This window comes from Tetrao urogallus (genome assembly GCF_951394365.1).
Source record: "Tetrao urogallus genome assembly, chromosome: 9".
NCBI lineage: Eukaryota > Metazoa > Chordata > Aves > Galliformes > Phasianidae > Tetrao > Tetrao urogallus.
In genome coordinates this window covers 5,429,594-5,452,528 of record NC_136822.1, presented here as the reverse complement: position 1 = coordinate 5,452,528, position 22,935 = coordinate 5,429,594, and positions in this window count along the sequence as shown.

Sequence of the window (22,935 nt, the reverse complement as noted above, 5' to 3'; positions counted from 1 at the left end):
GACAACACAAAGTATGGCTACACAGCACAACACAGATATAAAGTAGAAGGATGCTAGCTCATTTTTAAACTAGACATTGCAAACAAATGATTTCCAGCAAAAAGTGAGATGTGCTGCATCATTTGCAAGATTTAACAGTATTTTTATTTACACCATTAAATTTTCACCACTTCTACTTATTTTCCAGTGCCTAAATAACACAGCTTAATCTATCGCTATAATCTATTCAGACTGTTGGTATTATAACAAAAACCTTTCCCTGTGGCTACATCTGAACCCAAAGACTATGTATCTTACGGGCTCAAAGGAAAGATACTTTAAAGAAAGACTTCCACAGACTTAATGATTTGTGGAGCAGGTTCTGGTCATGTTTACACCTTTATATATTTGATATATATAGAAGTTATACATCCATCAGCAATTTGAAAGGTTACATTGTAAGCACAAGACCCATCATGCTGTCGTGCCCTAAGAAATTCCAACATTAATTTATATATATGGAAGCATCAAAAAGTTTGTTGTGGTTTTATCAGTATATCCTGCATTTTCCATGATGGTTAAGATAAATTGCTCTAGAATCAGCCTGGCAAACACGCACAGCAAAATTTGAAATCTGAGAACATTTCTAAATTAAAACTTGATTAATTGTACAGATCAGGGCAGGCAGAAGTTGCATTCCTCCTAGGAAGCATACTTGTACATATCAAGTAGGACAAGGCTTGCTGCAGGACCAAAAGAAATAAGGAAATCTTCCCAGTAAAAGAAATAGGAATTTTGAACATTCTCACCTCTAATAGGAACAAATTGACATGTGTGAACATACCACAAACACTTCAGTCCTACCTGACAAATTTCCAGTTAGAAAGTCATGCCATTCGTGTAATTTGTAAACTAACAAATTGATCAACATAGTGTAACATTTCCGTGCTCAGGGAATGCCCACAGTTCTAGGCAGATAGAGCCCTTCTCACGTAAAGCCACCACTGCATTAGGACAAATTGCCTTTTCATTAACTGTTGTCTCAGGTCTATGTGAGATGTCATCAACAGGGGAAAAATAATCCTTGCTGATCAGTTTAAATTCAACCTAAATCCATATGGAACTTCAAAAAGAAACATTTTTCTACCTGTATCACACCGTAAAGCTGCTGAAACAGATGGAAATAAGAATTTCTAATGCTATAGCTCTCTATCTCTGTATGAGATGGGTTAACTCCGGCTCTCCTTGCCAGGCTCCCTCTTCTGGTGAATACAGGGTACTTTCAGGTAGTTTCAACATCGTTTTTTTTCTTGACCTAAATTTCAAGCAGCATTTCTGAAATTCTTTCATTCTTTCCCTCACGGGAAATACAATTCCCTCATTCTAGAATTCTATTGTATCAACAATCAGGTGAATTTAAGCAATCAGTAATGCAATAAATTCTTGACTTTTCTCATTAATGCATGATTCATTGATCAAATGACAGTATTTGCAGACTTCTTTCTAGACTTCTTTGTCATGGATGTCTAACTGTGCTCCCCCCCCTTTTTTTTTTTAGGGATTTTTTTCACATAGGAAAGAACTTGATGTAAAGCTAAAGGTCAGTGTGGCAAAACAGAGCTGAAGTGCCGTACACAAGAAGAGGAAACTGCCAGGCCACGTAACAAACTGAATTACATACGCAGCATGGTGTGAGAGTCCACTTAAGATTCTCAGAGCCACCGAGAGATGGGGCAGGACTCACCTTGCTGCATCCCACACTCAGGGAACAGAGATGAGAACAGGAATCAGAATGGTGATTCGGTCTCTTACTCACTGCTCTTAAATGCAGCTGTATGAATACCAGTGACCTGTTCTGCTAGCTTATCATATTACCTCACTTCACTTCCATATCAAAAACAAAATCAAAACGCAAGAACAACAAAAAACTACCAATTAAAAAAGTGTTGTCCAGCAAAGATAGGTGCTCTAAAATTGCTGATTTCTAGTTGATACAAACCACCTAACGGGCTATGATTATTTAGCTGATATTGCTAAACTTCTTTGTGCAATCTGGAAGATGGCATCCATCAGACTTACCCAGTATTTTTTCTTTTAGAGGAATAAGAGTTACAGAAATCATCAACAATTACCAAGAGGAACATGAGGCATGAGTTACTTAGTGGTATAAAAATAAAGATATCTATTTCTGGGTTTGTTGTAGCTCCAGAGACTATTTCATGGTTGAGGACCTCCATTTCCATTTCTAACTTGAGTACCTTTTCTGTGTCAAACTTCAGAAATTTTCTGCCCCCGTTCTCAAAGGCAGGAAATTTCCATTGCACTCTGAAGGTATTTTGGCTCCTGTCAGACTAGCAACAAGAATCCATTTCCCTGCCTTAAGAAATGAGATTTTCATAGTCAAATCAAGAGCAGTTCCTCAGATCTAGTGGGCAGGAGAAACCCAACAGATGACTTCAGCCTGCTTAAGCTGTACAATTTAAGCTTCAAAGTCATCCTCCATCCCACCCAGTCCTAGGTTTATTACATAAATAACTGTTACAGCTCAGCATCCCAACCTTTCTGGAAAAGTTTTCTACCTTATCATTATGTAAAAGCAATCAATAATGAATATCATATAACATGAAGTTTTAATGCTGTAAGTAAAGAGAACCATAGCAGCAATTGAAAGACCACTGTGAAAAAATGATTTTTTTCATAATGGATTTCATAATGTGTATGAAATACAGGATGCAAAGATAATTCCCTAACAGCCTAAAAGCAGTTTAGTCTGAGACACCAATCTTCCATCACACCCCCCAAAAATTATCATTTCACCTGCTAGACCTTACCCAGCTCACGTTTCTGCCTGTAGCACTCTCCCCTTCTCTCAGCATTTAGCTATCCCAGCTAACTAGAAAGCCTGTGGAAAGAATAACCTATTTCTTGGGACCCATTTCATTCAAAGCATTTTGATATAACAGTGAAAAGCTGCAAACAAATACCCAATCTCACATTCAGTGGAACTCTTTTCTCTCCCACCAGCTGTTTAGAGGGAAAAATTCTTACTATCATGGCACAGATGGCACATACGAAGCATAGATCAAAACTGGAGTTTCCATACAACAAGGGTGAAGACAGCAGCTGTGCTGGATTAGTGTTCTGTGCACCTAATCTGCATAGTAGGGAGAAGATGGGATAGGTAAGGGAAGGGTGCAGAGCAGGTGTGTGCATCAGGTGTGCTGCAGTGCCTGTGCAGACAGTAAGCAGCATCCAGGCTCCAATTTAGGAACATTTCACTTCGGCAAACTTGCATGCTCGAATGAAATTTAAGTAAGCTTTCACAACCTAAATGCTGTATTTTTTGCCTATCAGCATTAGACATGGGATGGATCAGTGAAATTACAGAGCTTATTGTTACTCTTAATATTCATTATCCTCTATAACAGCAGGTGCTGTACAGACATACAGGCAGTGCCAATGAAATCTAATCAACACCCAAACAAACAAAAACAGCTTTTGCGTGAAGAGAACTCAGTGCGGACCAGCTTCATCCTGACACAGGGAGACACAGAAGGACTGACATATTCCAATGGTCTGAGCCTATGGCAACACAGAAAACTAAACTCCTCAGCTGTACCGTGGAAGTGACAATACGCAGTGCAACACTTGGCTCTTCTTAACTTTTTTGTTCATTTTTTGGGCTATAGCTGGTACATTCCTTTTACTTTCCAATTTGGGCTGCTTACTTTAAGCAGTCTGATTACTTGTGAGAGTGTTTTGTTTGCATCTTCTTTCTCCCTCCCATATCAGAACTTAGTTTTAGTGCTCACCTCTTAGGGAGGCACAGCAACACGTGAGACAAATTCAGAAAAATACAGACTACGAAGATAAAAGCACAGGAAACCTCAGAGGTCTCAAAAGCAAAGACGAATCATAAACCTGTATATGCACATCCTGGTTATGGATAGGATAAAGTTCATTTTCTTCCTAGTAGCTGGTATGGTGCTTTGTTTTGTATTTAGGGTGAAAACATGGATAACACACTTACATTTTGGTTGTTACTGAGCAGCATTCACATTAAGTTAAGGACATTTCAGGTTCTCCTGCTGCCCTGCTAGCAAGGAGCTGGGGAAGCACGAGGAGCCCAGAGGGTGCACAGCCCACACAGCTGACCCAGAACAGACGAAGAGATGTCCCATACTGTGTGGCATCATACTGAAAAACAAAACTGGAGGAGTTGCCAAGGAGTGGTCACTGCCAGCATGCAGCTGAGCATCAGTCAACAATTGGCAATTGCAATGTGCATCAGTTACTTCATGTATTCTTTTCTCATTATTTTCCCATCCTTTTCACACAATCATTAAGGCTGGAAAAAACCTGTAAGATCATCTGGTCCAACCCACCCCACCATGCCAGGAAACCTCGTCTCTCAGTGCCACATCTCCACAGCTCTAGAATAAAAATTATTGTTGTGAAGAAATTGAAATAAAAATACTGCAATACTCGAAGCATATTTAGACTTGCCTCACTTTCATAGCAGTTCTACAGACAAGGTCCTTGTCAGCATTCCTGTCAGAGCAGATTGCTGATGGATGGTCCTTGCAAGGCCTTACAAAAGCTTTAGGACTAAAGCACAAGAATTTCAGTTGGATCTAAGGTCAAGAAAAATGCCAGTACATCACCACAAATTCTGCTCTGTGTGTTTTCCTTAATTCAGCAGCTGATCCCTGCTTGTAACACTTGTTATTTTCATAGTTTTCCTAAAAGCAAGATGCAACAGAATAGCACAAAGGGGAATAGTTCTAGGCAGAAATGTCTGGGCACACAGAAAAGAGGTGGGAACAATTAGTCCAAGTAATAACACTTGTTAAACTGCTTTGGATATTTGTATTTGCAAATGTCAGAGTGGACCTGAACGAATAAAGCAGGCAATGACACAGTGAGCACATTACAGCTTGCCAGATTTAGACAGGAAAAATATATTAACGAGGTCAAAATGAAGAAACAAACATATCCTACATTCTTTAAGTCAGGACTGTGACACTTCTAATAACAATTTGGTATTGAGAGTAGGGACTTACAGTTGTCAAATGTGTATAAAGTCATTAGCAGAATAGTCAGTGACATTTATTCGCTGGAAGTATAAGCAGCTATTTGCCTGTAGAAACACACAATATCCAGTGAAGCACATTCATGGCTGTTGTGAAAGAAAGCCTTTTCACGATTGTAGATTTGGAGATAAATGGGGAAAGTATAACAAAAAAATACAGTACAAAATTGGTGGTGTCTTGGGAGCTTTCACTATTTTCAGACTTAAGTTGTCCTCTCATTTTACCATACTTTTCCAAACTGCTTGCATTGGAGATTCAATAAGAACAGTCAGTTATGCCACTTACACTGAAATGCACCAAATCTATGTGAAATATAAATTCACAAGAAACAAAAATGGGATCACTACATTTGTCCTGCTCATCTGGGCAACAATTCTTTCACCCAACTTTGTAATATTACACACTTCCACAGGCATGCACTAGAAATGCACCAGCGAACAGCTCACAGGACTTCATTCTGGAGCACCAAACCACATCCACAGTGGGAAAGGCCCACGAGAACTAACAACATAACTTGCAATGGGAAGATTAGTTGTGTACTTCCTTAGTTTGTGTTGAACTGGAGGCTTAATGCAATCTGCAGGAATCAACTCCTGACAAAGCAAATGCAGTTTTCAGAGCTGGATTTCTCATTAATTCAGTCTTCTTTCTGAAGCAACTTACCACTGTTCTATTTGCCAGTGCATGAAATCTAGCTTTCCCTCACTTCATATTTTCTTCAAAGTTACAGGGTTTTTCTAATAATGGTATGGATTTTCTCTAAGTGGTGAAAATATTTCATTTAAAATATTACTAGAGAGACTTCTACTCCAGATGCGTAAAAATCAAATGACACAGTGCTTTCTGTGCTAACTCCGTAACTGTATCTGAGGAGGAAATGATCACTCACTGTACCCTCTGTGTAAGTTGCACTGCTAGCAACATTTCAGTGCTAACAATTTCTGTATAATTTTAACAAAGTCAACTACGCATTCCATTGCAGACTCTACAAAGGGGCATTCATGGCAGTATGATTTTTTGGTTGGTTTTCATTTGCTCTCACTTGCAGATGCACAAACTGAATTACATTTGTTTAGGCAATTCATTCTGGTAGCTGGTGTACATAATGCTAAGAGATACAACTGTACTAAGTGGATACTTACAAATTTCATCCTGCAAATGTTTGATAGCATTTCCTACTAATTTAGACGAGTGCTTTAACATGTCAGAATTAATATTGAAAAGGCAGGTAAACTCTAAGTGCTGTACACTTCACAGCTTAGGGATGAACACCGAACAATATAGATCAAGATATTTTTGCCTATTCCTACTTCTGAAGTGAATTAGATGACCAGATTCTTCTTTGTGCTACATACTTCACCGTATCATAACTTCACTGTATCTGTTAGTCAAAAAACTATGTCAGTTCTTCCTTCGTCATACAGCCATGGTTTAAAATAGATACATTAGAAGCAAGAAGGAATTTAAGTCCATCCCCACACATCTTGTTCTATGAATGGAATTACAAATCACAACTACTCTAACAAATTCTGGCTGATCAGAAATATTTAGATTGTTAACTAAATACTTCAGAGGGAAGTTTGGGTAAAAAAGCACACATTTTAGTGTCACTCAGTCATTTCTTAGACAGCTGTAGGAATTCCACGGTACAAAAATGCCCAAAACCCACTGCCCAGTATTGGCCTGAGACTCAAATCTGGATTTGTGCAGTGTCACAAATGTTATATTTTAACTTCTTAAGTCACACAAACCCAAAAGTTTAGAATTTCCACAGATATCTTTGGGGTTATCTACCTAAACAGTTGTATGAACCTGCAGCCGTTTGCTACATCTGAAACATGGACAGTATCCTTGCCTGATATGAATGTTAAGCTAATAAATGTTTTAAGGATCTGCAGCTCCCCTGTAAAATGTGCCAATGATTGATAGGAGAAAAAGTTACTTAGGTTTTTAAAGCACCTCATTTGAAAAACTCTTATTCTAACTTAAGGGCAAATTCCTTTCTTGAATAAAGCAGTACATTATTAACTACACTGAATTGCGGGTCTTGGTAAATCAAAAGCACCTTTCCTACTACTGCTTTGATTCAAATTATTCATGTTTAAAGGAAGTCAAATTAGTAGGAAATGTGAATCCAGTGCTATAAAGCAACTTCAGAGATAACGAGTGCCTGCATTGTCACTACAGAAAGTTTTACAAGAGGAGCTGTTTATTGCCTAGCTCACTGTTCACTTACTATGTATGGGTTCACAAAACTCTGGAGAGGAATACATTAAACATCGTGTTCCCTGTAAGCTACCCCTCCTTATTACACCAGTTTCTAGTGATATCGTATCTGTGGATGGTTGAACTATTCCTGGATTATGATGCTTTATTCACCTCACTGCCATTCTTCGCCAACTGTGAGGAAATAGAGTTGCTTTAAATATAGCACTACTCAACTCACTGCATTTCAAAACCAAAACACATTAGAGCTTTGGGGCCTCTTTTCCCTCCTCTTTTTCACTGTTATTCTGTGATTCTCTTTTATTTTTGCAGTAAGTCTGCCCCTTTGTAGTTATTTGGCTGTCTGAATTGCATACAAACAAAAATTAAAGTCTACAAACAAGTGGTTTTAACATTTTTGCTTAAGTAATATTTCCTCCAAAGTGATGCTGTTCCTTTCATGCATAATCACAGTTCTATTTTTAACTAGTCAATGTCATACACTACCTTCATGGTTCAGAAGGTATTTTATACAGAAATTCATCTTATTTCCACTAGGGTTTATAGAATCAGATTCCAAAGCACCAGCAGTGCTGCAGCCAGCACATACCTGGCCCTTTCACAGCCCAAGGAGCTCTAGCCTGGCTCCACATTCAGGATAAATACAGGGAAACTGAACAAAGGAAAGAACAAAGTTCCAAGTTTCAGCAGAACATAAGTGGTGCTATTGAAATCCATTACCACCTTCTCTCTTCCTTAACACAGGTAGGATGAGAAAAAAATTAAACAAAGCCTTCAGAACAATATCCTCCTTCTGAATGTTTTTTGGGTGTTCTTTTTTTCTTTCCTTAATACAATAGATTATTATTCCCTGAAGCTTTGCTACATGGATAAAGGCATATTCTGAAGTTTACAGTAGCAACTACAAGAATAAGAGAAAAAATCCCATTCGTATAAAGGAGCTCTTCCTTCATACCAAGATAGTTTCATATTCCAGACAGTTTTTGCATGCTCTGATCACATCGTTAATCACATGGGCTTGTCTTGGAAGAACAAAACAAAGTTCAAAAGCAGCAACGTTATGAATAGTAATAACAAGCAATTATACCTGCTGGGGTATCAAGAAGATACTCAAAAAGCAACATGAGAATTTTCTTGATCACTAAACAGAGGAGAAGGATGAATGAACTTATCGGCAAAGGCCAGGCAGAGCGACAGCAGGAGCAAATGCCTGGGCTACAGGTGCTGGAAGTTCATTATTAATAAGGCAGGGCCCCACTTGAAGGCCTCAATTAAAGGATTCCCAGCAGTACGAGTGGTTAGTGACAAAGATTTCTTTGCAGAGCTTTGTTAGAATATCAATGCTTGGAAGGCTGGGATTTAATGACGCATTATAAGTTGAGGCTTAGGACTGGTAATTTTAGACACTCTCATTTGCTCAGTTCTCTAACAATGTTATTTACTTATTATTGTAGCATGTTGTTTATTTATTGCATTAAAAGCTCACACATTGTTTGCTTGGAGATGCACTTAAACATCTTACACATAAACTGAGAAACCTTATCCCATCTCTTTTGTAAGTTTCCTTTTATTCTCACATCTCAAGTAACAGCTGCTTTTTGCACATAACCATGCACATAACCTCGTGGTCTTGAACAACGACACCATGTAGCGACACTGAGCACCTTTAGGAGAGTATCAGTGAACTACAGATTGCAGAATGAACTCACTTCTACATTCAATTTCAAGAAGAAACATCTGAATTCCTCTATTTTCATAAATGCATATTAGCTTGCACTTGCAGTCTTATTAGCCAGCACATTCCTGATATCTTACAGTTCAGCAGTTTTACTTTGTTTCTGTTTGGATATACCAATTCATACATTCAAAGCCTGCATCACAGATTTCCTATTTAAAAGGCACAAAATGTCAATAACTGAATGTTGCCTCACATACTGCCCAAATCTCTTAGGAAAAGAAAATAACAGCAACCTGTTGAATCAAGTTAGAGAAACTTTGCAATTCCTTTTGGAGCGTGCAAGTAACTATAATCACACTGCAAAAATGTTAGTGAGAAGCGTTGTTGAAAAAAATCACAGATGAGAATTTTTTTTGAGCCATAAAAACACACAGTAATATCTCAATTCATAATACTCTAAATTACACATAAGGCAACTGAGGATAATTTTCTACTAAAACCCACTTGAAGCAATGGAGCCAGCCTGACACACTGCTCTGCTGATTTAAATGGTACCTTCCAGCAAATTGCAACAAACCTGAAACTTGCCTAACGTGAATAAAAAGTAAGCACTAGCCCAGAGACCCAATGTATTAATCCTGATATATAATTGCAGTAAAATAACAGCCACAGCCTGAATAATGTTTGTAATTTATTCAAAATGCTTTTCCAACCATCAAATACACTTTTCTCCCCATAAATAAAATCTTTACCATAGGTTTAGGTGAAGGAATAACACTTGGAACTTCAAGCAGGTGACATTCATGAAATAGTTCTCTCATCATTCAGCAATTACTTAATCGCTTATTTATTTATTTTATTCAACCAAACTGCTACCATGGTAATTCTCAGGACACTTACACTGCAACATCTACCTTCATGCCTGGTACCCAAAATCATTATTTTTCCAAAGAATGGAACATTGGATGGAATCATTTCTTGAGGGCAAAAAAAAGTTGCTTACTGTTATATTTCTAAGTGTGTACGCATAGGACTTTGAAATTAGCTCATCAGGAGGTTGATGAAGCAAATGTTTCTCATCCATCATACAGCAAGAGCAGTAATTCATTCTAATCCTATGCTAGTATGATTTTGCTTGGATTTTTTAGTAATAATCTAGTTGTTCAATTCTGGTAGAAATTATACATCCCAGATATATTCTGAGTATGTCTTGATAACCTCAGATTCCATTATGTGTTTAATAATTGACTACTCAATAGAGCATTGACATGTTTTTGTCTGGAAGTAATTCACCTTTGTCTGTGTATCAGCAGGAATGCACACTGAATTACAGATATGGTCTTGAGATGTTGTAAAGGCCATATGCTTTATTCAGCTCAGGTTTTTTAAACTGCATATTCATCACGAGCACCACTTGGAAATTAATATTCTAACTTGTGTAAGCTATTATATATATACAAAATGATTTATTAAAGCAGTGTCTCATTGAAAAGCACCTTGAACCCTTACCTGGAAAACAGCAGCTCCTGTAACAGGCCTGACCTCGAAAACAGAATTACATTTTGCCATATTTGCTGATACATCTGCTATGGCGTATCAACAAATAAAAACAGTGGTCATAGTACTTAAAAGATCAAGTCAAAAAACAAGCAGAGAATTGCTCTTACTCATATTTCTCTCATATAAGAGAAAGCAGTAAGGAAGTCCCCACTGTTCCATACAGACTTGTCATCCCCTGCAAACAAAAAAAAAAGATCTCCAATGAAGTGCTTGCACACAAATACAGGATTTTCTGACTCAAAAAGCAAACACCCTCCAACCCCTCTACTCTCTCTGACCAATGCCAATCAGGGCCCAGCAGCCTTGGTAGTTATCAGCACAAAGCTACTGATGAGGGTCACACAACCACCACTGAATTCAGACACAGTGCTAGCTGAGAAAGAAGGAAAATAGGTCTGAAGAAAACAACCTCTAAATTTCTCAACAATTAAAATTTCGTATCAGGGAGAAAAAGCAGTAATTTTTTTCTACATTATTTAAATGACCTTTTAGCTAACCAAGCTGCCCTTTCCTCATTGAAGCTTTATTCCTACAAGTAAGTTGGTCTGCGGTACATCAGCCAAGACAGGATCTTTAAGAGCAATAAATTCACATTAAAAATAGTCATGTCACTTTACCATGAGAAGGACACTAATGGTCATTTGGAGCCTTTGAATTTCCTCCAACTAATGACAATATCTAACGCTTTGAAAGTAAACTCCAAGAAGAGTTACTGAGGGACAGTTTTTATACCATTCCTTGACAAACCTTAAAGTACTTCCTGTTGTACAGCAGTTCTATGCTGGTCTGCAAGATCAGTAGTGATACATTAACCAGTTATCCAGTTCTTGAAAACACTCTCTCCCTCCTCCCCCAGCACAATGATAATTACAGAATATGCTTTTATGTTACCGTTGCTAGAAACTACTCTCTGACAACTGCAAGCATCTCTTCACAAGCTTACTGAAATTCTTTGTCTTTCCAGCCATCCATCCCAATCCTAAAATTTTAGCCTCACAAGATGCTTAAAACTGTAGCAGACTTTCTTCCCTAACTTTGCAGTTATTTACCTTTCCTCAGAGGGTTTATAGAATGCTACAGACTACAAAGATGAAAGATTTTCTGAAAGATGAAAGGAAAGTTGTGAACATTTTTATCCATCAATCTGTATGCGTATCTCAAGAGGCATTGTACTAAAGCAGATCAAAGTTTGCCAAGGTCATTGCAGAAATCACTACCAAAGCTGCCCTCCAAAGCCCTCATGCAAGCACCAGACCACTATTACGAAAGTCTGATTCAAAAGAGCATACTACCACAATAACTCATACTCAGAAGTTCCAAGCATACCCTCCTCCACACAACTGGGGCTACCTACATGTCCCATGTATTCAGTGGGATATATACCTTCACATCTGGCATTTAGACACCAACGAAGCTGCTGTGTTCTGATAATTGAGTGCCATTCCACCTATGCGTGGCCGCTAATTGGCAAAGAAATTTCTTTGCATAAATGGAAAGGATTTTAAGTCTTGTCATCTGCCAAAATGTTGGGCCAGATACAGTAGTAGGACTGCTCTATCATCATTTATGCCTGAACCCCACATAGAGAAAAGACTTGAGATATCTACATTCACTAATTTCTTATATCGTGAAGATGCCTAACTTCTGTTTTCCTAATTATTACTGGTTTGACTGCATAGCAATCCAAGCATTAAACTGCTCCATTCGTGATCAGATGCTTGTGATTTGGTGTCTGTGATCATCCCTTGTGTTATTTATGAAGCCCTCAATAGGAAAAGAGGATTCAGCAGCAGTCAGTCAGAAGGCACAATTGGTATTTCTGTTCAAGTGTTTGTAACCTCTTCAATCACTTTTCTAGATGTGATGTGACCCTGTTGTACTTGTTGTACTCGAACTTTCTCACATTTGAGAAGATGTTTAAGTATTATTGATTCCAAGTGGTTTATTTTACTTCAGTTTACATAAAAGTATGTTTCATGTTCTTCATCTACTTACATGATGCTACAGCTCTAAAGTGTTGTGCCCCTTCACATACACACTCACTGTTGCCTATCTGTGAGTAATTGTAGTCCAGACAACAGAGACAAAGAACATTAAGAATTAATTATGCAGTCTGACTTTATATTTCTTCTCCTTCAGGACAACTGCTAGGCATTCATAATACAGAAAGCTGTTTTTCTTCTGTTTGCAAATACCTCGGTTGCTACCACATTTAGAAAACATGTCTAGGGAAAATGCTTTTCATTTGAAGACTTCGGGAAACAATGCAGGCTCTGCATTAGTTAGAAAATACTAACAGCTCATTTTACCAAGGATGCTGGCTTCTAAGTGGATACTTCACCTTTTAAAGGGCTCATTACATTGTTGGCTATACACTCTACCATTACCCAGACTTTGCCTGTCATCAACAACAATGAAAGCAATAAGGCTTTTCTAAAGCTCTAGAGGCATTTCACTGCTGATAGCTTCTAAGTAGAGAAAATAAAAGAGCAGTTTCTCATTCCTGAGTTATCTTCTACTTTTCTTAGTTCTCTCTTAGTTCTCTGTTAAATGTCTCACCCAGGACTAAAATGAAAATGCACTGGGAGAACATGGGAGAAAAGATTGTCTGATTTTCTTTAAATATACATCTGTCTCAATGGCAAAGATGTACTGATCACAGATCTGTCTCTTCCTAAAATGCATACACTGTCCTTTCAATGTTAGCAGATCACAGACAGTTATTTGCAACTATAACAGAGACAGTTACACAAAATTTTATATCTCTCCTGAAAAAAAAAAGATCCTTACATGACAGTAACAGTAAGAGAAAAGACTCTAGGTCTGCTTTTCACATAGCTTCCTATAAAATATTATTTGCTGTAAGGATTTATTTCATCAGTGATCTCTGCAGGAAGAAGAGAATTACTGATAAAGTCAGGCACTGCAGTCAGATTCTAAATTGCTTGTGTATGGACAAACCAATTAGTGACTAGCAATAAGTCATCAGGTGCAATTGAAAGGAATATGCAATCTGGCTTTCCCTTTCTCAAGAGGCACTTATCTTCATCTACTGCAGCTATAACTTGAAACTCCTCTGCAGTTGCCATCTGGCATGTAAGCATGGATCTGGGCTTAAATGAGAAACAATAAAGATAAATGAGAGCCTTGATGCTTTGAGCTGCACAGTACTGCTTTTCTGAAGATTCTTTATATTAAATTATACTAAAATCAAGATTTTGAGCATTATATTTACACCTCATCATATCATTTTCAAGCTTATATAAAACAGTTTAATTAATCTTCCAGCCAAACCATTGAAATTTAGACTGAGGGCTGAGAGATATCCTTACCTGACAAAATGATAACATAAATCAATAAAGAGAACTACATTAAAAAAGGGTAAATGTGACACTTACATTTAAGTAAATCAATACATTTAATATTTTCTTTGAGGTACAATACTAGCTGTTTTTAAAAGTATACAAATACAAACAAATTTAATCACACCTTTTAATTAAAACCATGTTGTGCAGCAGTGACAACTGGGACTATGAGAAGAATAGCAACATTAACAACACAGGAAAGGCATCTGACTGACAGAAAAGCACTGAAGCTGAGCAACACTTGCATAACACTTTCTGCTGCTACTGAAACTCAGTGGCTTTTAACAAGCATGAGTATGATCACTGTGTGCACAGAAAGGATGTTGTTGCAAGAACAGCGATATTGGTGTGTTTACTCCAAACACTAGAAGCGCACTACTGACCAATTGAGATGTTCTTGCTTGCTTGAGTACAAGAACTCTGGTGTGCTACCAGAAGTTTGATAAATAGCAGACAAAGGCTTCCTCAACTTCTACAAATGCCAGAAAGACAGAAGAACAAAGAAAGGTTTCTTTGAGGAAAAAAAAAAAACTGTATCTATAGTTTGTTCTTAAAAAGCAACAGCAAACTTATTCAACAAACACACGAGGCTATAACAGCAGAAACCAAGATCTGGATTACCCACATAGGCTGGAGTGAGGAAACAATAAGCCTATTGCTCAGATGAGTAACAGCAAAGACTTTCAAGGTTTCGAAAAAGTTCTTTACGCCATAGTGAAAAACTACAAAGTCCTCTCACTGAAATTGTAAAAAGGAATTGTGTAAGTGCAATGTGATAGAAAGAGCAGCAACAAAGTCCTAAGTTTCAGTAAGTGAGCACTTGCCCAAATACAACAGCTACAAGCACAGAAACAAAACAAAAAAGCCATTTACCATCAGAAGGCCTCAGATATGCAGTGATCTCCAGCAAAATACTCTTCCCTCCACTGCCAACCCTTAAATGAGGTCTGGGAAGGGCTGGATCCTGGCTCCACCCTTTCTAGTCACTCAGGTACATTGCATGCACCTGAGCTCTCCTGACTTGGCCCTGCCTTCCACCAGGTGCTCAATCACTGCTTCAGGCCATGACTTCACATTTCTCTACAGTACGATTTCCAATTTTATGAAAATGCAAGCTTTCTATTAATTTGTTTTGTTTTCTCTTTACCTTACTTATGTAAGTGATCAACAAGCACTATGTAATCAAAACTTTATCTGAACAAATATGCCACTGTGATATACTTCCACTTTTACTAATGATTCTTTTTAACTAGAAATAATTTAGTTTAAAATATTCCATTCATTAGAGGAGTGTTTCTGTGCCTCACACAGAATCTTGGTGCTCAAAGCACTGTTCTTCCTCTCAGGTACACCAGTGTAAAGCTAGAATGGTTCTGTTCAGGATAAGAAAGCAAAGATGCAAGTTACTGTCTGTACGGTAACTGTTGAATCATGGCCTGAATCACTAATTGAGCACCTGGGGAAAGGACTCCTCAGCCCTGGGAGCACAGGTGAAGGTAATTCAGCTGTGTGACTGGAAGGGATGCAGCTTGGCTGTGCCTCTCTTAGACCCATTTAAGGGCTGACTGCCTTGGGGGGGAATTTCTGGAGAACTCTCCTTATGAAGCTTTTCTTTGGAAGCTCGGTATCTTTTGATATGGGTGAGTAATCTTTTTGTTTTCCTTTTTAGTACTTTTCTATATGCTAGCTCTTCTGCCCTTGTATCTTTGTTGTAGTGCCTTTCCTTTTATATTGTTCTGTCTAATTGTAACTCTCTCACTGATGTGTATATTAATTAATGCTTATTTTGGTTTGCTGATGGTAAACAGCTCTAAAACTTAAGTGTATTCTCTTAGAATGTTGTTACTATTGGAGCTTCTGCTGCAGTGGGAAACTGACCTTGTCTGACTGTGGTTTTCATATCAGTTTCCTATCTGCTCTTCCTGTAGCCTCTCAGCACAGTAACATTTGCTAGGCCATAACATGCAGGGAGGCACCCAGTACTAATGGCAAACTGCTTCACAATGAGAAATTCTTTGTTGGTTTGCCTATGTAGAGCGTTACAGCCCCTTCCCTGCATGATAACTTTACTAGGCAAAAACATGTTAAAGCAAAAGTGTTTTTTGTTTCAGTCCACTCTGAGTTAACACCAACATGTCAGCTGAACAAGAATGTGTTCCTTCTAATAGAAGCATTACTTGCACTTTTGGTTTAGTAGATCTACTAGATACCAAATTTCTAGTGGTTTAGAGACTTTGTATAAAGAAAGATCAACATTCAGCAAGTATGATGCTGTGGCTTCCAATGCAACAATTAAAAATATCCACATGTTACAGAGGAAAAATACAGTAGCAAACTAACATACATCGACAGATACTTCATATCCTGTGAGAATTTAAAGAAAGGTCCCCAATGCCTTTTTAAAATCCTCTGGAAAGAAACACTAAGTTTCTTGCACTGAAAAGCTCGTGCTAATTCTCTGCATAGATGTTATTTCCACATAATATTCTGCCCTTTTTTTGGAGTGACTACACTGCCAAACATAATCCCATTGCTGAGATTCTATCAGCCAATAATACCGTTCTTCTGGGAAGACAATTTGTAATGATATCTGAAACATTATGCAAACACAACGAGCTATTTTAATTTTGCTGAAGTTTAAACTACAAGGAAGAAAAATGACCAAAAACAAAAGGTGAAACCACTGGTAAACCTGAAGTCCTACCAAGAAACAACTGATGTATAATAACAGAATTTTACTAACATAAGAGGATTAGAGAGAGAAGAGGAAAAAAGGCGCAATTGCAAACAACTAAAAATACACAATGTTCTCTAATAGTAAAAAGAAATGACCCAAGCACAAATGTTCCATCTAGTTCACCTGAGCCCAAAAATATGCTTTTATCATTGTAAAACCTAAAACTTGAGAGAAATTTTTATTTCTCTGCCTTTCAGTGTTTTTATCTTTCAGATAAGGCTTTTGTGCAGCTAAGTCAAGTTTTATGACTGTTGTTTGAGCCCTTTTAAGTTGTATTTTTTTCTTGGCTTTCAAATAAAGCATGGTGTGCTGCCCTGTTCTTTACCTCTGCTCATTTATCTTCTGCAGCTCCAGAGAACTATAGTACACTGGAGTCTGCTTTCTTTGTTTCTGTACTGCATTTTAGCCTTCTGATTTCCACTGTCTTTTCATTTTCCACACAGTGAAAATGAAAAAAATCCAATGAAAAAAATGGATTTACTAATGTTTGCCTTCAATTCTAATAGCAATCAAGTAACAGAATGATTCCACTTACAGCAAGTAAACATCATCTTGTCCACCCTATTTGTAGTATTTGATGTAATGTTCAAAGTAGCTGTAACTGCAGCATTTAAGTAATATAAAAATAGAAGTTTGAGTATTTACTTCATAGATTAAGCTGAGTGAATGATTGCCTTGTTGTCCAAGCCAAGACTTGAAGCTAATGCTTTCCAATACCATTATGGAGGGTAAAGGTTAATGAACATTTCTCTCATGTTTCTCTTCTCCATCTCTTCCCAACTGATTTTTTTGGCACTGAAATACACATCAGTAAGGCTGAGATGCCAAGAACCAGCAGATTACGCTGACTTGCTGTGCTGCTCTTTTGGCAGGTTTTACAATTGCAAGGCCTAATTCTACAGCCTTGATGCATGCACATCTTATGTAAGGCCCTGGGAGCTTTCTGTCTCAAGAGCTGAAGCTAATGCCAAATTCCGGTAGAGAAGCTGATTCATAGCATCTGGAGCAACTTTGGCTTGGGATTTCATAATCACAATTTTACACCTAGATGTGAGCATTCCAGCTTCGCAGTAATGGGATAGTAACAGGATGGTAGGGTTTCTTCAAACTCCCACAGGAGGCAGACCAGAATTGAAACCTGTGGGAACACACCAGTGTAATAAAGAGTGGGATCTATTATCTTTGAGTAACTGTCAGAACACAACGTGATTTTGTAGTGGTAACTTTGTCTTAATTTAACTGCTGGAAAATAGGTCTTAATTAGTTCATATTCCATAACTGACTTGAAACTTTCTGTGGTTGTTTGTTGTTCCTTTACAGGGCAGCATCCAAATGCTTCTGCTCTTGCACATCTTCCTGCCTGACACTCTTCTCTTTCCCATATAATCTCTTTCATATCCAGGCACTTCAGGAACTATTTGCAATTCATTTGATGACAGGAAGGTGCAGTAGAGAACACAATTAGGATCAGGCCTACTGGTGTCTATGCTTAGCATCAGCAAATTATTCCAGATACATCTCAGTTCAGGAAGCATTCTATTTATTAAACAGCTTCTAAAATTAGAAATGGGAAACTTATGTTCAAAGACAACAAAGAAATGTTTATTTTAACAACTATGACAGTCTGCATCAGAAACGGTGAAGCTCCTCAGCAAGCACAGTTAGCACTGCCATGAGAGCTGCTGCACTAACGGTGTTAACTTGGGTGCTTGCCCTCAGTTTTCAAGCTTAATGTACAAGATTCAATCTTCAGATTGATTTTCTTTTTTCTTTTTTTTTTTTTTTTTGTAAACTAAGCACAATGTTTCCCCTTATAGGAAATCTTATTTATTCCCCAAATATATAAAAGTAATTTAAAATATACAAAGAGGAGGCTTTAATTCTAGCTATTCTTATTTAGAATAAGCTTTATATGTTCAGTAAGCCTGCTCAGCAGAAATAAATGATCAATTTTGCTCTGGGATGTCAGCTTTATGAAGTTTTTTTTAACTAGCTTTTTTCTCCCTCAAAGGAAGTTGGGAGAATTAATGTTTCTATAATGTTGTAGATTTAGCATTAGGAAGAAAGGCCTGGAAACATCAGAATTTATATATGCTTTAAAGCAACAGACAAAACACTTTCTATACTTAACTACATTTTTTAAGCTTGTGCCTTGCCTGGGGAATCTAATTTATGTCTTCAGACTTCCAAAAGTGGTGCCTAAGAGTACATACTCTGCTTCCAGTCACAAGTAAAAGTTCCAAATGCTGAAACCACCCCCGAGGCAGCATTAGGCAAGGTCAGACACAGACCTGAAGGGCAGTTTCTGTCCTCAGTGCAGCAGTGAAGTGTTACCTTTAGCATGCACGTTTCAAAGAGCAAATTTAAAATTCATTCCACAATCCCATACATTATTTTACTATATATCAAGTAAGTATTTGTGCTTCCTGTTAATGTTGTGGTAATTAGAAGTTTTGGGGTAGATTACACAACTAGTGACATTCTGGCATCTTGAGACGCTTGATTTCTTAATGCTGATAAGCAGAAAAAGTAATATGACTTTAAACTCTCTGGACTTCCCACTGTGCAAGGATACTTGCAAAATACTTGATAGCTGGTGGGGGAGAAGGATGTGACATACAAAGCAATGCACAAAAATGAGAAAGTCAAAGTCTGTGCACCACCGACTCACCAAAAAATAAGGACGAGCTGTGCTCATCTTCCCCCACCAAAACAGGGATGCCATTCCTTCTTGGTAAGTGCTGCCTCTTCACTTCTAGGTGAACAAGATGCAGGATATGATAGCACTTATTTTGCTAGTGCTAATATCATATACCAGCACTGCTGCAGCCAGCCAAATTGGTGGGTCAAAGCCTGGTCTTGTGACTCACTGCATGTTAATAATTGGAGATTTTAATATTTTCATCACCAATACACTTAAAGACTCTAGCACCACTGCAGATCTGTGCTCTTAGAATCACAGAATGGCTTGTGTTGGAAGGGTCATTCAAGACCACCTCACTTCAACTGTTTGCTGTGGGCAGGGTTTCCATCCACCGGATCGGACCTGAGGCCCCATCCAACCTGACCTTGAGCACATCTGCAGATGTGGCATCCTCTCTGGGCAGCCTGTGCCAGTGCCAAACCATCTTCTTCTAACATCTAACCTAAATCTTCCTTATTTTAATTTAAAACCATCCCTCCTTGCTCTGTTGCTATCAGACGGTGTAAAAAGTCGATCTCCCTCCTGTTTACAAGCTCCCTTTAAGTACTGGAGCCCCAGCGAAGCCACCGGAACGCACCGACGTTTCGGCTGCAACCCGACCTCGCCACCTCGCTAGTGCCAACCGTGGCCCGCAGCGCTCCGTTCCTCCTTACAAGCAGAAACAGCAGCGGGCTGCCAACCGCGGGAGCTTCAGCAACAGCGGCCGGCCGCGCGCGGTAAGGGCCGAGCCGCGGGCGCGGTGCGAACGGGGGGCGGCCGGGGCTGGGGGGCAGCGGCAACGCTGGGCGACTCCTGCGGGGCCAGGCAGGGGCCGGGAGCCCGGGGTGCGCCGCGCGGCGAGGGGGTTGGGAAACGGCCGCTCCTCCGTGCTGGAACCGGAGCGGCTCTGCCAGGACGGCGGGACGTGTTTGTTACGTGCCTGAGCGTGGAGCTGATCTGCTCGGCACTGAAAGTACGGCGCTGCTCCCGAAGAATACAAGAGCAATACACATCCGTATATTTTACATAAGGATATTTAGAACGGTTATTAAAGCTGATAAATGAACTTCGGCTTTTTTTTCCCAAACGCTTCATAGAGTGTCGGTGAGTTAAAGCAGACAAGGATGTCTGTGGTTACACAGACGTATTTCAATCCCTAGCTTTCACTGTGTAACCGTTCTGTCTCCCCTCCTTCAGTCTCTGAGGCCATCTCCCCTCTCACGCAGCAGCTGGTGTTTGGATTTATAAATGATCCCTGGCGTTGCATTATTCAAAGACTTCAGCAGGCATCGGGCCATGGCATGGCTGTGTTTGTTTTCCTTAAGCTCTGTGCAACACAGTGCGCAATCAGTTCATCCCTGATCATTAGTAGCTGTGGTTTAGGACTGGTCAGATCACACAGTTCTAACAGTAAACTAACTTCATGGCTTTAAACTTAGAAAAATTGTAGAATTTAGCTTAGGTTCAGTTAGCTAATTAGCACTCAGATGGTCTAGAAGAATTTGTGAAAGACTTTGGGGAAGCCCAGAGGTGTCCAAGGGGCACTGAGAGCACAAGGTGACAGTCCTGTCAAAGGCGAACTGGAACTATTTGAGGTTCTGCCTTTTAAAGTACTTTAATGAGATAAATCACATAATTGCAGTGTCTTATTTTATAAGATGCTCGAGCACCAGCTGCAGTATTTGGCAGGGCAGATTGGAGCAGCTGGGGGAAGCTGCCCGCCCCACGGCTGCAGGGTGCTGCTGCCCTGAGGCTGCCAGATCTCCAGAGTGACTTCGCAGCCTGATGTTTTCCTGTATTGGTTTACTGTAATGCATTACTGAAGAAGCTGCAGAAGCCTTGCTTTCCACCAAGCTTTCTGCGTTTTTCTTACTACTAAGATAGAAACTAAGAAACTAGCCATTAGGCTTATAGAGCATTATGCAGATCTCAAAAGCCCTAAGAAATGCCGTAATGTCAGAGTAGTGGTCTGTCCAGCCCAGTGGATCCAGAATGCCAATTCTTTCTTTGGTTACATACCAAATGAAAGATGAAATATTCTCAGGAGCAAGCAAAGCATTTTTGAGTGATAACAAATCACATGCTTATGTCTATTTGGTTTAAACTCTCTGACTGTAAAAGGTGAAGCAAGTATAAATTCTAAATTGATTAACTAATAGAAATACAAAGACAAGAAGCCATGTGAAATCCTGTGCCTAGGAACCATTTACTTAAACAGCTTCACTGCCATGCCAAGTCCTCGGTGTTACTAGGCAAATTTGTATGTTACTGTAAGAAATATACGTAATGCTTTTCATTCAAATGGCTTAAGAATTTGATAGCTTTTTGATCCCTGCATTTTGCTGGGGAAGTTACTGCTTGCACGAAGCAGAAGGAAAAATGGTGAGTATTCAAAAATTAAGCCTATCCTCTGTTTAAGCACAAGAATGCCGTACACCACTAAAGACAATATTTTGTGTGCTTTGGGTCCTTTTCACGGATATGTGAAGGGGGAAGAAAAGATGATTTCTGTCAAGTTGCATATGCTGTTGCTCTGGTGAATCCTGCAGCAAGCTTGGAGTTGGTTAGTTTTGGGGGTTTCTTTGAAGCTGATTTAGAAATGGAGATGAGGCTTTCATTTTTTCACAACTCTAATATGGAGATTGAAAGGGAACACTTCATCTCTTGGATAATGCTGAATATGATCAAAAATCATGTATCCCACCACGTAATTTCTTAATGGTTCTTCAATGAAAGTCAAAGAAATGCAATACACCTGAGTCACTGGAATTTAACAATTATGTGATCCATCATGTGGCCCTGAAAAAGCCATTTTAGAGGATTAGAGTGTCATATTAAACTGTGAATAATATTTATAGCCACCTTGTAAAATTGTTCTTGGCTGGGGTGAGTAACTTTCTGATAAGCAAACAAAACACCACCCTATATTATACATTTTTCATTTTTTCTCTTACCCAGATATTTATGTTATCATCATTATTAAAGTGGAAAGGTGGATGTGTAGGTATGTATGTCACTGCTTCAGAGGACTGCTTTCAGCAAAAGTACATCTTGGGAGCGTAGAGACTGGACTAACTTCTGTTATAGCAATGGCTCCCAACTAGTAACAGCACGAGAAAAATCTCAGGTACCTGATCGTATTTTTAAGGGTTATTTGTGTAATATGGTCTGCTGTGATTTTAGTTACCTGGTAAAATGTACTTTTTTCTCATTTTGAGAATGTCTTACAACCATAACATCCTTAGCGTCACCTACTGTAACTCAGCTGGGCTCAGTGCAGCTACATAAATTTATACGAGATAACGATGTGACCCCATGAAAGAAAGGATATGAGCAGCTTTGAACTTGTTCAAATCTAAATTTTATATAAATTAGTCTAGATTTGCCCTCACAGGAGGAGATAACACTTTCATCCTGTGCTGAAATTCAGTTTCTTTCTGCTCTTCACAGAAATCTTACCTCAAGGGTGAGCCCGCCTCACAGTGTGCATGTATCGGTGTCTTTTCCTCCAGTTTACTAATTTAACAGCTCATGAATCAGACTGCAGTGCTCAGCGCTCCATTGTGCTTCTGATAATTAATCAGATATGGCTCTAATTAATGACTTTCAGCAGA